Genomic DNA, 16,742 nt, shown 5'->3' with positions numbered 1-16,742 from the left:
TAAAATATAATTATTTTATATTTTAGAAAGACTGTGGAAAAATTATATATAGAGAATCCAAGTGGAAGCTACACGAACCTCCTCCCAGCAACAAACTGAAATTATAACTAAATTATAGAAAAATCATCCTGAAAAACCAACTGGACACTAGCTGGAGAGAAACCTTATAACCACAGACAGATGGAAGAAGCCATATCACCACAAACAGACTGGTGCTGAGTGAGAAGGAGGCACAAGATAGCTGGCTGGGCTCCCAAAGGTGGCAGCTGAAGTTTACAAGGGATATTTCAGCAGCTGGGGAGTACCACTGAGCAATGTGGGGTCTAAAACCCAAGCTGGGCTCTGAAGACTATAGCACTAAAACTGGGAAAAGAACCTAAATAACATACAGCTTTGAAAAGCAGCAGGTTTCTATCCACCAGGGGGAGATGGCTTGAGACACAGAGGGCCTCATAAAAGGCCAATGCCCAAAATTCTGTTGCATCCACTTACCCTGGGCTCCAGAAGAGGGAGGGAAGAGTGGACTGGAGACACATGAGAAGAGTCTGGGGCTGGTGTCTGTAGGGAGAGAACTGGGGAACAGTTGCTGGGATCCCTGTACTGAGCCATTCCCCATACTGCTGAAGTCATCTCTCTCAGGCCTAACTTTCCTCTCTGAATGGCATCAGCATGAAGGGAAGCAGTAGCTCTGCCCTCAGCAATTACTCTAACCTACCTGGTGGCGCCTATGCTCTGCTGCTGAATACAGCTGGAAGACTTTCACTTAGTAAGCTTAACAGAAAGCTTGCAGGCAGGTGTGGATCTCTGGGATTTCTGAGACAATGTCTGGCCCTCCCATGGGCCTGGAGCTGATAAAATCTGGCCTGGGTGTGCAGCTTGGTTCTTTCTACACACAAACAGACACACCAGGGGGAGCCAAGAGCTGCGGATTGATAGTAGCTCCAAATAGGTTGCCCAGGGCTAGTCAGAAGAAGCGTCTGATCAAGGCCTGCACCAGAGTCTCTGCAAATATACATAACGCATACAAACAAACAACAAAAAATAAAGAGGCAGTCAAAATGGGAAGACAAGGAAATAGGCCCCAAATGAAAGACAAGACAACCCTCTTGAAGGAGAACTAAGTGGATTCCTTGAAGGAGGCAAGGAATTTATCAGATGGAGAGTTTAGAGTAATGATTATAAGGATACTCAAAAGCATAAGAAAAGGAATAGAAAACACAAAAAAGTACCAGTCAGAAATAAAGAATGCAATATCTGAAATAAATAGTATACTGGAAGGAATAAATAGATTAGATGAAGCAGAGGATAGAATTAGTTATTTAGTGATTTGGAAGACAAGGTAGAAAAAACATCTAATCAGAGCAACATAAAGAAAAACAAATTCAAAAAATAAGGAAAGCTTAAGAAACCTTTGGGGCAACATGAAGTATAACAACATCTGCATCCCTAAGAAGAGAGTAAGCAAGTGATCGAGGACATATTTGAAGAAATAATGTGTTGAAACTTCCCCAATCTGGTAAAGGAAAAAGACACACAAATCCAGGAAGGTCAGAAGGCCCAAACAAGTTGGACCCAAAGAGGCCTACAGCAAGACACATCATAATCAAAATGACAAGGCTTAAAGACAAGGAGAGAATGCTAAAAAGCTGCAAGAGAAAAGCAGGTAGTTAACTACAAGGGAGCACCTATTGGACTGTCATCTGATTTCTCAACAAAAATATTTCAGGCCATAAGGGAGTGGCATGAAATATTCATGGTGATGAAAAGCAAGGACCTTCAAACAAGGCTACTTTATCCAGCAAGGCTATCATATCAAATTGAAGCAAAAATAAGGAGCTTCCCAGACAAGAAAAACGTAGAGGGGTCTGCTAACACAAAACCAGTACTGCAGCAAATGTTAAAGGGCTTACTTGAAGAAGGAGGAGGAGAAAGAGGAAGGGGAAGAAGGAAAGAAGGGGAAAAAAACAAGGAAAATGGCCTAACAATAAAATGGCACTAAATATATATCTATCAATAATCACCTTAAATGTAATTGGCTTAAATGCTCCAACCAAAAGACATAAGGTAGCTGAATAGATAAGAAAACAAGACCCATATACATGCTGCCTCCAAGAGACTCACCATAAATCAAAAGATACACAAAAAAGTAAAGGGGGAAAATGTATTTCATGCAAATGGAAAGGAAAAAACTTGGGGTAGCAATACTTATAACTGACAAAATAGGCTTTAAAACCAAGGCTACAGTAAGAGACAAAGGAAGATACTATATAATGATAAAGGGAACAATCCAACAAGAGGATATAACTCTAGTAAACATTTCTGTACCCAAAATAGGAGCACCTAAATATGTAAAGCAAATCTTGATGGACATAAAGGGAGAGATTGACAGAAACACAGTAGTTGTTGGGGTCTTTTAATACCCTTTTGATGGCAATGGATAGAACTTCCAGGCAGATAATTAACAAGGAGACAGCAGCCTTAAAGGATATACTAAATCAAATGGATTTAATTGATATCTTTAGAGCATTTCACCCCAAAGCAGCAGACTATACATACTTCTAAAGTGCACATGGAACATTTTCCAGATTAGATCATATGTTAGGACACAAAATAAGTCTCAATACATTTAAGAAGATTGAAGTCATATCAAGCATCTTCTATGACCACAATGCTATGAAACTACAAGACATGGAAGCTAAATAATGTATTATTAAACAATGAACAGGCCAACAATGACAACAAGAAAGAAATCAAAAGATACTTAAAACAAGTGAAAATGAGAATACAATAATCCCAAATCTGTGGAATACAGGGAAAGCAAAACTAAGAGGGAAATTCATAGAATTACACACCTATCTAAAACAAACAAACAAACAAAAAAAAACAAGAAAAAGCTCTAATAAACAATCTAACTTTACACTGAAAGGAACTTGAAAAGGAACAAGAAACAAAGCCCAAACTGAGTATAAAGAAGGAAATAATAAAGATCAGAGCAGAAATAAATTAAATAGAGTCTAAAAAAAGTGACACAAAGACCAATGAACCGAAAAACTGTTTCTTTGAAAAGATCGACAAACCTGTAAACAGACTCATCAAGAAAGAGAGAGGGCCCAAATAAATAAAATCAGGCATGAAAGAGAAGAAATAACAATGGACACCAAGAAATACAAGGGATTGTTAGAAAATATTATGAACAAGTCTGTGCCAACAAACTGGGCAACCTGGATGAAATGGATAAATTTCTAGATATTTGCAATCTTCCAAAACTAAACCAGGAAGAACCAGAGAATATGAAATACAAGTTACACCTAATGAAATTGTAGCAGTAATCAAAATGACTCCCAACAAACAAAAGCCTTGGACTGGATTGCTCACAGGTGAATTTTATCAAACCATGAGAGAAGAACTAACACCTGTCCTCAAAACTAATTCATGAACTTCAATAGGAAGGAATACTCCCAAGCTCATTTTATGAGGCCAGCATTATCCTAATTCGAAAACCAGATAAAGACACCACAAAAAAAACACTATAGGCCAGCATCCCAGATAAACACAGATACTAAAATCTTCAACTACATATTAGCCCACCAAATACTCCAATATATCAAAAAGATCATATACCATGATCAAGTAAGTGGGATTTATTCCAGGAATGAAAAGTTGGTACAACATTTGCAAATCAATAAATGTTATTCACCACATAAACAAAATGATGGATAAAAACACATGATAATATCAATAGAGTAAGAAAAACATTTTACAATATCTAGCGCCCATTTATAATAGAAATTTTCAGCATAGTGGGGATAGAGGGAACATACCTAAATGTAATAAAGGCCATATATGACAAACCCACTGCCAGCATCATAGTCAGTGGAGAAAACTAAAAGTGTTCCCCTTAAGATTGGGAATAAGTCAGGGATGTCTGCTTTCAGCAGTTTTATTCAGCATAGGAAGTCAGAGCAACATCAGACAAGAATTGGAAAGGAAAAAGTAAAACTCTATTTGCAGATGATATGATACTGTATACAGAGATCTTCAAAGATTCCACCAAGAAACTACTAGTGCTGATAAGTTCAGCAAAATAGCAGGATACAAAATCAATACCTAGAAATCAGTTGTACTTTTATGTGCCAATAGCAAACTAACAGAAATGGAAAGTAAGGAAACAATCCCATTCACAATTGTTTCAAAAGACTAAAATACAAAGGAAGTAATCTAACCAATTATGTAAAATTTCTGTACTTGAAAACTTATACATCTTTAAAAAAGAAATGGAGTAATATACAAATAAGTGAAAGTACATACTGTGTTCATGGATAGGAAGAATTAACATCATCAAGATGTCCATACTACCCAAAGTAATCTATAGATCCAATACATTTCCTACCAAGATTCCAATGATGTATTTCACAGAACTAGAGCAAATATCTCAAAATTTTAATATGGAACCACAAAAGGCCCTGCACAGCAACAGCAGTCCTGAGAAAAAAGAACAAAGTTGGAAGAATCACACTATCTATCAAACTATAAGACCATAGTAACCAAAAGAGCCTGGTACTGACATAAAAACAGACACATAGTTTAATGGAACAGAATAGATACTGCAGAAATAAACCCACAACTTTAGAACCCATTGATATTTGACAGAGGAACCAAAAACATAAAATAGACTAAGTATAATTTATTCAATAAATGGTGTTATGAAAACTAGACAGATACATGTGTAAAAATGAAATTATACAAACATCTTACACCGCACATAAGAATGTATTCAAAATGGATTAAAGACTTAAATGTTAGACACAAAACCATAAAAACCATAGAAGAAAATATAGGCAACAATCTCAGACATTGCTCATAACGATATTTTATGAGACATATCTCCCCAGGTAAGGGAAACAAAATAAAAGATAAACAAATACAACTACTCAAACTAAAAAAAGTTTTTGCAAATCAAAGGGAAACATCAACAAAATAAAAAGAAAATCCACAGAATGGGAGAACATATTTACTAATACATGTAATAAGCAGTTAATATCAAGATAAATACAATATGATTTCACTCATATGTGGAATCTAATGAACAAACTGAACTAACAAGCAAAATAGATACAGTCTCATAGAGAACAAGATGACAATTAAAGAGACTGGGAGTTTAGGGAGCAGATGGATTGAGCAAAAAGGATAAAGAGCTTGTCCTAGTTGGTATAGCTCAGTGGATTGAGCATGGGTTTGTGAACCAAAGGGTCAGTGGTTTGATTCCCAGTTAGGGCACATGCCTGGGTTGTGGGCCAGGTCCCCAGTTGGTGCCACATGAGGAGCAACCACACATTGATGGTTTTTTCTGTCTCTGTCTCTTTCTCCTTCCCTTCTGCTCTCTCTAAAAAATAAATAAGTAAAATCTTTTTTAAAAAAAGATAAAGGACTCATGGATAGACAACAGTGTGATGATTGCAGGGCGGCAGGGGGCAGGCAGGGCAGTATACAGAGAATAATGGTAAAGGAAAAAATACAATAAATCAAAAAAACATATATATAAGAACTCATACAACTCAATTGCAAAAAAAAATAAAAACCCAAAGAATTCAAATAAGTCAAAGTTACCTCAATTAAAACACTGAGGAAGGATCTGAATAGATATTTTTCAAAGAATATCTTAAAAATTCTTAGGGTATAATCCCAGCAGCAGAATTGATGAGTCTAAAGGCAGTTCCATTTTTAGTTTTCTGAGAAAATTCCATAGTGTTTTCCACAGTGGCTGCACCAGTCTGCATTCCCATCAACAGTGCACTAGGGTTCCCTTTTCTCCACAACTTCACCAGCACTTGTTTGTTGATTTGTTTATGACCATTCTGAGTGGTGTGAAGGGGTATCTGATTGTGGTTTTAATTTGCATCTCTCTGATGAGTAGTGATGCTGAGCATCCTTTTATATGTCTCTAAACCCTCTGTATGTCCTGAGAAGTGTCTATTCAGGTCCTTTGCCCATTTTTAAATTGATTTTTTGGTCTTCCTGGAGTGAAGTCATGTGAGTTCTTTATATAATTTGGAGATCAAACCCTTGTCTGAAGTATCATTTCAAATATATTTTCCCACAGAGCAGGTTCCCTTTTCATTTTGCTGTTGTTTTCTTTAGCCATGCAGAAGCTTTTTATTTTTATGAAGTCCCATTAATTTATTCTTTCCTTTATGTCCCTTGCTCTATGAGGGGGATAATGGGGAAAAGAAGGGAAAGGGTCATTGAGAAACATGTATAAAGGACCCATGGACAAAGCCAAAGGGGGGAAAGATTGAGGGCGGGATGGGGGAAAGTAAAGGAAGAAAATGGGGACAACTGTACTTGAAAAACAGTAAAAAATTTAAAAAATTAAAAAATTAAAAATATCTTCAAATGTTCAACAAGTACATGAGAAGGTGCTCAAAATCACTAATCATCAGGGAAATGTGAATCAAAACCTTGATAAGGACAGCACACACCTGTGGATGGCTATTACCAAAAAACAAGACATAAAATGTGTCAATGATGATATGAACAATGGGTAATCCTTGTATATTCTTTGTGGTAATTGGTATAGTCATGAAAAACAGTATAGAGATTCTTCAAAGATTACAAGTAGATCTATAATATGATCCAGCAATTCCATCTCTGTGTATATCTCTAAAGAATATAAAATCATTATCTTGAAGAAATATCTGTTCCTGAATGTTCACTGCAGCATTATTTACAATAGTGAAGGTATGGAAACAACCCAAGTGTTCATTGTCATATGAATGGATAAGAAAAATGTGATAGATACACAGGAATATTATTCAGTCATAAAAAAGAATGAAATCCTGCCATTTATGACAATATGCATAAACCCTGAGGACATGATGCTATATGAACAGGTCAGACAGAGAATGACAAATACTGTATGATCTCACTGATATGGAATATAAAATAGTTGAACTCATAGAAATAACAGATATATTAGTAGTTATACAGGGAAGGGGGTGGGCTGTGTGGGAAATGGTTAAAATGATCAATAGACACAAACTTCCGGTTATAAGATGTATAAGTTTTAGTTACTTCAAATGTAGCATGGCAACTATAGTTTACAATATTGTATTATATACATCGTCCATTGCTTATTATGGTTCAACTTATGACATTTTGACCTTACAATAGTGCAAAAGGGATATGGTGGAATCACTATCCCTGCTAAATCATCAAGTGTTGAAGACTCAATGCCTTCTACCATCTATTTTCAAGAATCATCAAAAGATAAAGAAATTGATGGCCCTGTCAGTGTAACATCCCTATCATCCAGCAGATAATTTTAAAGTTTCAAACACTCTCCAGTCCTAATACATTATCAAATGTGTATGTTAATATGAGTGGCCATATAACCGTAATGTTTTTCACTGATAGTACAGTATTTAATAAATTACATGAGATTTTCAACACTTTGTTATAAAATAGGCTTTGTGTTAGAAGATTTTGCCTAACTATAGGCTAAAGTATTTGTTCTATGCACATTTATGATAGGCTACACTAAGGTATATTTGATAGGTTATATGTTTTAAATATGTTCTTGACTTATGATAGTTTCATGGGTTTATTGAGATATCATCATAAGTCATGAACCATCTGTATGTTTTAAAGTTGCTAAAAGAGTAAATTATAAAAGTTCTCACCACACACACAAAAAACTAAGTATGTGAGCTGCTGGAGGTATTAAGTAACATCTTTGTCATAACCATTTTAAAAATATACTGATATAAAATTATTTAAATTCTACACCTTAAATTTATTCAATGTTAAATGTCAATTATATCACAATGAACCTGGAAAAATAATGTTTAGGTGTTCATTAATAAGTCATTAAGACTTTTTAAATATATCACAGCACCAGAACCTCTTCCTCTTTATCTTTTTGCTTGGCTCCCTAAACCTGATTCCATTTCTCAATCTATGTCCTTCTCTTTTTTTCTCCTCTCTTTTATATAACCAGAAGATCCTTCCAGCCCTGGGTCTTCAACATGTAAACAACCAGGAAATCTTTGGTGCTACTTTCTGGATATATACACTTTTTAAATACAATATAAACAATAATGAAATAAAAAGTTGTGTATTTTGCCAGATGTCTTTACACGTCTTTGCTGAGCACATTTTCTCAATGGATAAAGATCAATATCACCACTTTTATCATAATCATACACCAGGTAAGTTAGACAGTTATTTGCATGAAAGTTATGAAAAGAAAGTTTATAAAAGACTACACTGAGCAATACAATAGCATAGACTGTTTTCTACAATAAAAGTTAATGCACCAGATGGTGGAAGAAAATGAATTCTTAATTCACACCAATCCACATCTTTGCAAGTATTACACAATCCATCCAAATCTATCTGGCAAGATGTTATATCCAATAACTCAAAAGATGACACATTTTCTAACTTAAACTCTTGGTGGATTAATGTTCAAAAGCTCCTTATTTGGATTCTATTATCCACTAATCTTTCTAAGTCTTACACATGCTCAAGAATTAATTTCAACTGTGTATTTTATTGCACTTGTGAGAGTGAAAGGGAAAAGTAAAAAGGTCTAATTTAGCCCACTTTATTTAAAATATTGCCTTTTCAAAAAGATAAAGACTATGAAAGCTTTGAAAAGCTTCACTAAATTCAGAGGATATCTTCAGTGGAAAAGGTGGTAATGTCAATATTGTACTGAACAGATCAGCCATTTGGGTGAGAAGCAAAGAGTATATTATTTCTAGCTAATAGATACATTAATTGATATTGGAGCATTACAATAAGTATCCCTGTGTTTGTGCCACTACAGAAATTAGTCTGAGGGTCAATAAGGTAGATATGGTTATGCTATGTCAAGAACTCCTACCTTAAAGTGGATTAACACAGTGAAGGTTTATTTCTCACTTATGAAAGTCAGATATATATCCAAGTACCTCAGTTAGGCCCCTGTTTTCTATCTAGGGATTCATTAATTCAGGATCTTGAGAGGTTTTAACACTCTGTAGTTACACTATATGAAATATATTCCTTGGTTGAGGAGGAATGAAAAAAATAACAGGAAGTAGAGCACTAGATCTTAAATTCTTCCACAAAAAAATTGATGTACATCATCCATGCTCATATTTATTGAAGCAAGCAAGATGCATTGTCATGCCTAACTTTAAAGGGGAAGATAATGAGTGCAATTCTTCTTACATGTTCAAAGGAAGATAACCAGAAATGTTGATAAATCTGAGGGAAATTTATGATGATATTTTGAGGATTTGGGGTTACAAAAGGTGATTATAAGACAAACAGATTTTTATGAATAATAAGTGTCAGATGAATATTAAATATTTGACATAGACAGTTCTACCTTAAGTTAGAGTTCGTGGCAACTTACCTATATAGTACAAAAACTACTGAAGGACTCTCTTACTACCAATATCACATCTTCTCATTCAGTGGAAGAATATTCCTTCCAGACATAGTTCTTTGGCTACTCATTATTTCTAGTATTATCTCTATTATTACTAAAATTGTACTGGCCATCTGTTCCCTGATAGCATGTAACAACTTCACATATGTGCATCATCATAGTAACTATATTAGTTATGTATTATTTTCATTTGTAGATAAGAAATTGAAGTTGGGGTTTGGCAATAAGGCAGAGGAGTGAATGGAAGTCACACTAACCTCCTCCCACCACCAATCTGGAATTAAAACTATATTGTGGAGAAATCTCCCTGAACAAACAACTGAAAAATAGCAAAAGATAAGCCTTATAACCTTGGACAGACAGAAGAATCAGCTTCAGAACAACCTTACTGGTTGGGACTAGAGTGGAGACTTGAGAAGGCTGACTGGGTGCCCACAGGCAGCAGCACCAGAGGAATAATTAAGTGGCTGATTGGATCCCTCTGGAAAGAGTGGGGTCTAAACTCTAAGCTGGGATCCCTAGCATAGAGCACCAGAGCCCAAAATGTGCACAGATAACAATCAGCAGAGAAAAGCAGCAGGGTTGCTCTCTGCCAGAGACAAAGAGCTAGAGATGCAAAAAGCCATTTAAAGGACCAATGCACTAATTTTCACAGATAGCCACTTACCCTGGGCTCTGGCAAAGGCGGGGGAAGAGTGGGCTAGAGATGCCTGAGGACAGAATGGGGACATGGAGGCTTTGGGGAGAGAGCTGAGAGAGTAGACGGTGCTGAGTCATCCCCCATACAGCAGCAGCCATCGTGCTCCAGCAGACCACTGCCCTCAGAGCTCCAGCAGCCTGAGGGGAAATGATAGCCCTGACCCCAGGAGGGATTCTGCCCCACCCTATAAAGTTTAAGCCTAACTGCTGAGACCAGAGTGACTAGATTAACAACTGAAGGAGACAGCCACAGACACTATATACCTGGAAGTCTGGAACAGGCTGCCTAAGGACACACAGGGTCAACAAATGACATCACCATTACTCTGGTGCTCCAGAAAAAATACAACTAAGTGACAAAGAAATAGCCAATCTATCAGATGCAGAGTTCAAAACACTGGTAATCAGGATGCTCACAGAAATGGTTGTCTATGGTCACAAAACAGAGGAAAAAGTAAAGGCTATGCAAAGTGAAATAAAGGAAAATGTACAGGTGACCAACAGTGAAGGGAAGAGTACCAGGACATAAATCAATGATTTGGAGCAGAAGGAATAAATAAACATTCAGCCAGAACAGGATGAAGAAAAAAGAATTCAAAAAAAAAAATGAGGAGAGGCTTAGGAACATCTGGGACAACTTTAAACGTTCCAACATGTGAATCATAGGGGTGCCAGAAGGAGAAGAGGAAGAGCAAGAAATGGGAAATTCATTTGAAAAAATAATGAAGGACAACTTCCTCAATCTGGCAAAGGAAATAGAGTTCCAGGAAGTTCAAGAAGCTCAGAGAGTCCCAAAGAAGTTAGACCCAAGGAAGCATACACCAGGGTACTTCATAATTACACTACTCAAGATTAAAGATAAGGAGAGAATCTTAAAAGCAGCAAGAGAAAAGGAGACAGTTACCTACAAAGGAGTTCTCATAAGACTATCAGCTGGTTTCTTAAAAGAAATCTTACAGGCAAGAAGGGGCTGGAAATAAATACTCAAAGTCATGAAAGACAAGGACCTACACTCAAGATTACTGTATCCAGCAAAGCTATCAGTTAGAATGGAAGGGCAGATAAAGTGCTTCCCAAATAAGGTCAAAGGAGTTTGTCATCACCAAACCCTTAGTATATGAAATGTTAAAAGGATTTATCTAAGAAAAAGAAGATAAAAAATACAAACAGTAAAATAACAACAAACTCACAACTATCAGCAATTGAACCTAAAAACACAGTATATAAACAACTAGAACAGGAACAGTATCACAGAAATGGAGATCACATGGAGGGCAATTGGTGGGGAGGGAGAGAGGTGAGAATGAGTGAAAATTACAAAGAATAAGAAGCATAAATGGTAGGTACAAAATAAACAGGGGTAGGTTAAGAATAGTGTAGGAAATGAAGAAGCCAAAGAACTTATAAGTATGACCCATGAACATGAACTAAAGGGGGATATAGTGGTGGGACGGGGCAGGGTGGAGAGGAATAAAGGGGAGAAAAAATGGGACAAATGTAATAGTGTAATCTATAAAATATACTTTAAAAAATTGTGGCATATGCATACGATGAAATGTTATTCAGCCTTGAAAAAAATTCTATCATATACTACACTATTGATGAATCCTGAGGATGTTATGCTTAGTTAAATAAGTCAATCACAATAAGTAAATACTTCATTATTTCACTTATATGAAATCTCTAAAATAACCAAAATCATAGAAATAGAAAGCTTCCATGGGCTGAAGGGATTCGAAATGGGGGTCTGTTCAATGAATATAGAGTTTAATTTCTTCAAGAAGAAAAAGTATTGCCCTGACCGGTTAGGCTCAGTTGATTGAGTGCCCACCTGTGAACTAAAGGGTTTTTGGTTCAATTCCCTGTCAGGGCACATGCCTGGGTAATAAGCCAGTTCCCCAGTAGGGGGAGCATGAGAGGTAACCACACATTGATGTTTCTCTCCCTCTCTTTTTCCCTCTCTTCCTCTCCCTCTAAAAAATTAAGTAAATAAAGTCTTGGTACATTTACACAATGGAATACTACACAGCAGAAAGAAGGAGCTCCTACTCTTCATGACAGCATGGATGGAACTGGATAGCATTATACTAAGTGAAATAAACTAGGCAATGACAAAGAAATATCATATGATCTCACCTATAGGTGGAACCTAAGCAACAAAACAAACAAGCAAGCAAAATACAAGAAGACCTGGCTGGTGTAGCTCAGTGGATTGAGCGCGGGCTGGGAACCAAAGTGTCCCAGGTTCGATTCCCAGCCAGGATACATTCCTGGGTTGCAGGCCATAACCCCCAGCAACCGCACATTGATGTCTCTCTCTCTCTCTCTCCCCCCCTTCACATTGATGTCTCTCTCTCTCTCTCTCTCTCCCCCCTCTCTTCCCTCCCTAAAAATAAAAATAAAAATTAAAAAAAATCTTAAAAAAAAATACAAGAAGAGACATTGAAATAAAGAACAAACGCACAATAACCAGAAAGCAGTAGAGAGAGGGGTATTAGGGGATAATAGGGGTAGGGCCATCAAGGAACATGTATAAAGGACACATGGACAAAACCAAGTAAGGTAGGTTTTAGGGTGGGAGGTGGGGATGTGTAGGATGGGGGGCATGGTGAGGTGAAAACAGAGACAACTGTGCTTGCACGACAATTTTAAAAAGGAAAAAATAGAAAAACAAAGAAAGTACCGGTAATCATTCACACAACAATCCTACTGTTAACAATATGGAACTGTACACTTAAAATAATTAAGATGGTAAATTTTGTTGTCTGTTTTTACCACAATTAAACATCTTTTTTAAAAAATGTGTTGTATATTGACTATGTGCCATATAATGTTAAAGTGCTTTATACACAGTACATTGATTGATCCTAAAAATAATTCTTCAAATTACTTACTGTCATTAGGATCCCCATTTTTTATAAGAAATAATTAAAATAGAGAAAGCTTAAATAACCCATCAAAGGTTTCATAGTTAGAAAATGAGGAACTTGTTTTTCATACACATGCAATCTGATTTTGTGCTCTAAGTCATTAAATTATGTTGCCTCAGTAATTTTTTTAAATGTCAAATTAAAGCAGCTATCAAGTATGATTTTTCACAATTTGTAGATAAATTTCCTTAGGAAAAATACCTATAATTAGATATAATGTACACATAAGTTTCTGTGCATATACTTCTGATATGTTTGATCTTTTATTAGTACAGTTGAAAATTTCCATCACTTGATTTTTCAAAGCACTTTTCAATCATGTTTCAGTGTGCTTTCCTAAAACTTTTTATATTTTTATTATTCAATAAAACATTTTTTTCTAAATGTTCTTTACAAAATTTAATTTTCAATACTATTTTTAAGAGAATAAGCTGTGGGAGTGACTGTAAGGAAGCAGTGAATGGGGAACAGCGATTGCTGGGATAGAGTCTTCAGCCTTTTCTTGAAGGTTTTTATCATGATTTGTTGCATGTCAAAGTAGACAATGTATCATAGTTAAAGTTCTACCATTTGAAAAATTGAAGACTACTGAAAAGCAGATGCTTTCAGAACTAGAGATGTGAATAAGACTGTTATGCCAGGGCTCATAAACCACCTGGAACATACAAGATGTGGCAGGAGTTGTGACTACTAGTCATCCAGCTGGAGGAAAGAGCCCACCAATGAATGATCCACCAACAAGCAAAGCCCAAATACAACAAGAGAACTCATACACATTGAATAAAGGACAACCCTGGATCATCCAGATCAGGAGATGAAAGAGGCTGTACCACTGAGTCCCACAGAACTCCAGAGAAGGCCAACACATAAAATGGGGAAGCAAAGCAGAGCATCCTGAAATGCAGAACAAATAAACAAAAAGAGGCACCTAAAAGGAGCAAAAGAAGAACCATCAATCAAAAGGACTGGAGGAATCCCCAGAAAAGGAGTTAAAAGAAATTGAGGCAAGCAATGGATCAGATGTAGAATTCAACAAACTGATTATAAGCATGTTCAAGGAATTCAGTGAAACCTATAAGGAACTCAGTGGGAACTACAGCAGCATGAAAAAGGAAATAGAAACTATGAACAAGAACCAGGAAGAAATGAAGAGTATAATATCTGAAATGAAAAATACATTAGGGATAATTAAAATATGGCTGGATGAAGCAGAGGAATGACTCAGCAATCTGGAAGACAAGGTAGAAATAAATAGCCAAGCAGAGCAAAAACTGAACAAAGACTGAAAAAAAAATAGACTAGTTTAAGGGAACTTCAAGACAACATGAAATGTAACAACATTCATATCATAGGACTATCAGAAGGAAAAAGGAGCAAGGAATAGAAAATTTGTGTAAAAAAATAATGACAGAAAACCTCCCTACCTTGGTGAAGGGTAAAGTCACATAAGTTCAGGAAATACAGAGGGTCCCAATCAAGATAAACCCAAGGTGGCCCAGTCTAAGACACATCATAATTAAACTGGCAAATTTTAAAAACAAAGAGAGAATCTTAAAGGCAGAGAAGGAGAAATAGCTATTAATGTGCAAGGGATCTCCAGAAAGGCTATCAGCAGATTTCTCAACAGAAGCACTATGCACCATAAGGGACTGGATTGAAATATTCCAGATAATGAAAAAAAAAAAAAGACCTACAACCAAGACTACACTATTCAGCAAACTTCTCATTTAAAATAGATGGTGAAATAAAGAGTTCCTAAGTAAAAAGAGAGAGAGAGAGAGAGAGAGAGAGAAAAGGCTAAAAGATTATGTCTCTAACAAGCCACCAATGCAAGAGATGCTAAAGAAATTACTATAAAAAGAAGAGGAAAGAGACAGAAAAAGAAAAAGAGAGAGAGAGAAACACAGGTACAGAAAAAGTGGCAATGAATAAGTACTATCAATAATAACCTTAAATGTAAATAGATTAAAAGCTCCAATCAAAAGACATGGGTTTGGTGAATGGATAAGAAAACATGAAACTCCTATGTGCTGTCTACAAGAGACTCATCTTAGAAGAAAAGATCTACACAGACTGATACTGAAGGGAAAGAAAAATATCCCAAGAAAATGGACACAAAAACAGCCAGGGTAATTATACTTATATCAGACAAAATAGAATTCAAAACAAAGGCCATAAAAAGAGACAAACAAGGACACTTCATAATAATTAAGGGAAATATCCATAAGAAGTTATAAACATTCTAAACACATATGCACCGCACATAGGAGCATACAAATACATAAGGAAAATCTTGGGGGACTTCAAGATATAGACAACTGCATACTTATAGTAGGGGATTTCTAACACCCCATTGTCAAAAATGGATAAGTCTTCCAAACAAAGAATCTGCAAGGATATAGTGGCACTGAACCACACCCTAAATCAAATGAACTTAATTGATATATACAGAACATCTCACCCCAACGAAGCAAAATATACATTTTTTTCAAATGCACTGGGATATTTTTCAAAGATAGATCACACGATAGGACACAAAACAAGCCTAAACAAATATAAGAAAATTGAAATCATATCAAGCGTCTTCTCATGTCACAATGGCTTGAAACTAGAAACCAACCTCAAAAAACCACTCAAAAATATTCAAATGCATGGAGACTGAATAGCCTGCTATTAAACAATGAATAGGTTAAGTATGGAATCAAGGAAGAAATCAAAAACTTTCTAGAAACCAATGAAAATGAACACACAACAGTCCAAAACCTATGGGACACATTGAAGGCAGTTCTGAGAGGAAAGTTCATTACAATAGATGCATACCTAAAAAAAGATAGAAAATTTTAAATACGCAACCAATCCCCACATCTACATAAACTACAGGAACAACAACAAGACCCAGAGAAAGTAGAAGGAAAGAAATAGTCAAGATTAGAACAAAATTAAATGACATAGAGACTAAGAGGACAATTCAAAATGGATCAATAAATCCAGGAGCTCTTTCTCTGAAAACATAAACAAAATTGACAATCCTTTAACAAGACCCATCAAGAAAAAAAGAGAGAGTGGATCCAAATAAAATCAGAAGGGAAAGAGGATAAATGACAACTGATACCAAAGAAATACAAAGGATTGTCATTAATTACTGTGAAAGACCATATGCCAAGAGATTTGACAACCTGGGTGATATGGACAAATTTCTAGAAAAATATAAATTCCCAAAAAGAAGAAGCAGAAATTAAATAGAACAATAACTACTAGTGAAATTGAAGCAGTATTCAATAATCTCCTAGCACTCAAAACCCCTGTACCAGAGGGCTTCCCAGGTAAATTTTACCAAAAAATTAGGGAAGAGATGATTCATATCCTGCTTAACTATGCTAAACATCAAGAAGAGAAAAATCTCCCAAACTTTTTTTATGAGACAGGTATTATTCTAAATCCAAAACCAGGTAAAGTCACAATAAAGAAAAAAACTACCAGCCAACATCACTGATGAATATAGACGCTGAAATCCTCAACACAATATTGGCAAACCAGATCCAGTAATACACTAAAAAGATCCTATACTATGATCAGTTGGGATTTATCCCAGGGAGGCAAAGATGGTACAATATTCACAAATCAATAAAAGTAATACATCACATAAACAAAAGGAAAGGCAAAAACCACATGAT

The sequence above is a fragment of the Phyllostomus hastatus genome, unplaced genomic scaffold (genome assembly GCF_019186645.2).
Source record: "Phyllostomus hastatus isolate PE091 unplaced genomic scaffold, TTU_PhHast_1.1 phas_contig_90, whole genome shotgun sequence".
In the NCBI taxonomy this organism is placed as follows: domain Eukaryota; kingdom Metazoa; phylum Chordata; class Mammalia; order Chiroptera; family Phyllostomidae; genus Phyllostomus; species Phyllostomus hastatus.
The sequence above is the reverse complement of the archived record's forward strand: the minus strand, read 5'-3'. Positions refer to the sequence as shown.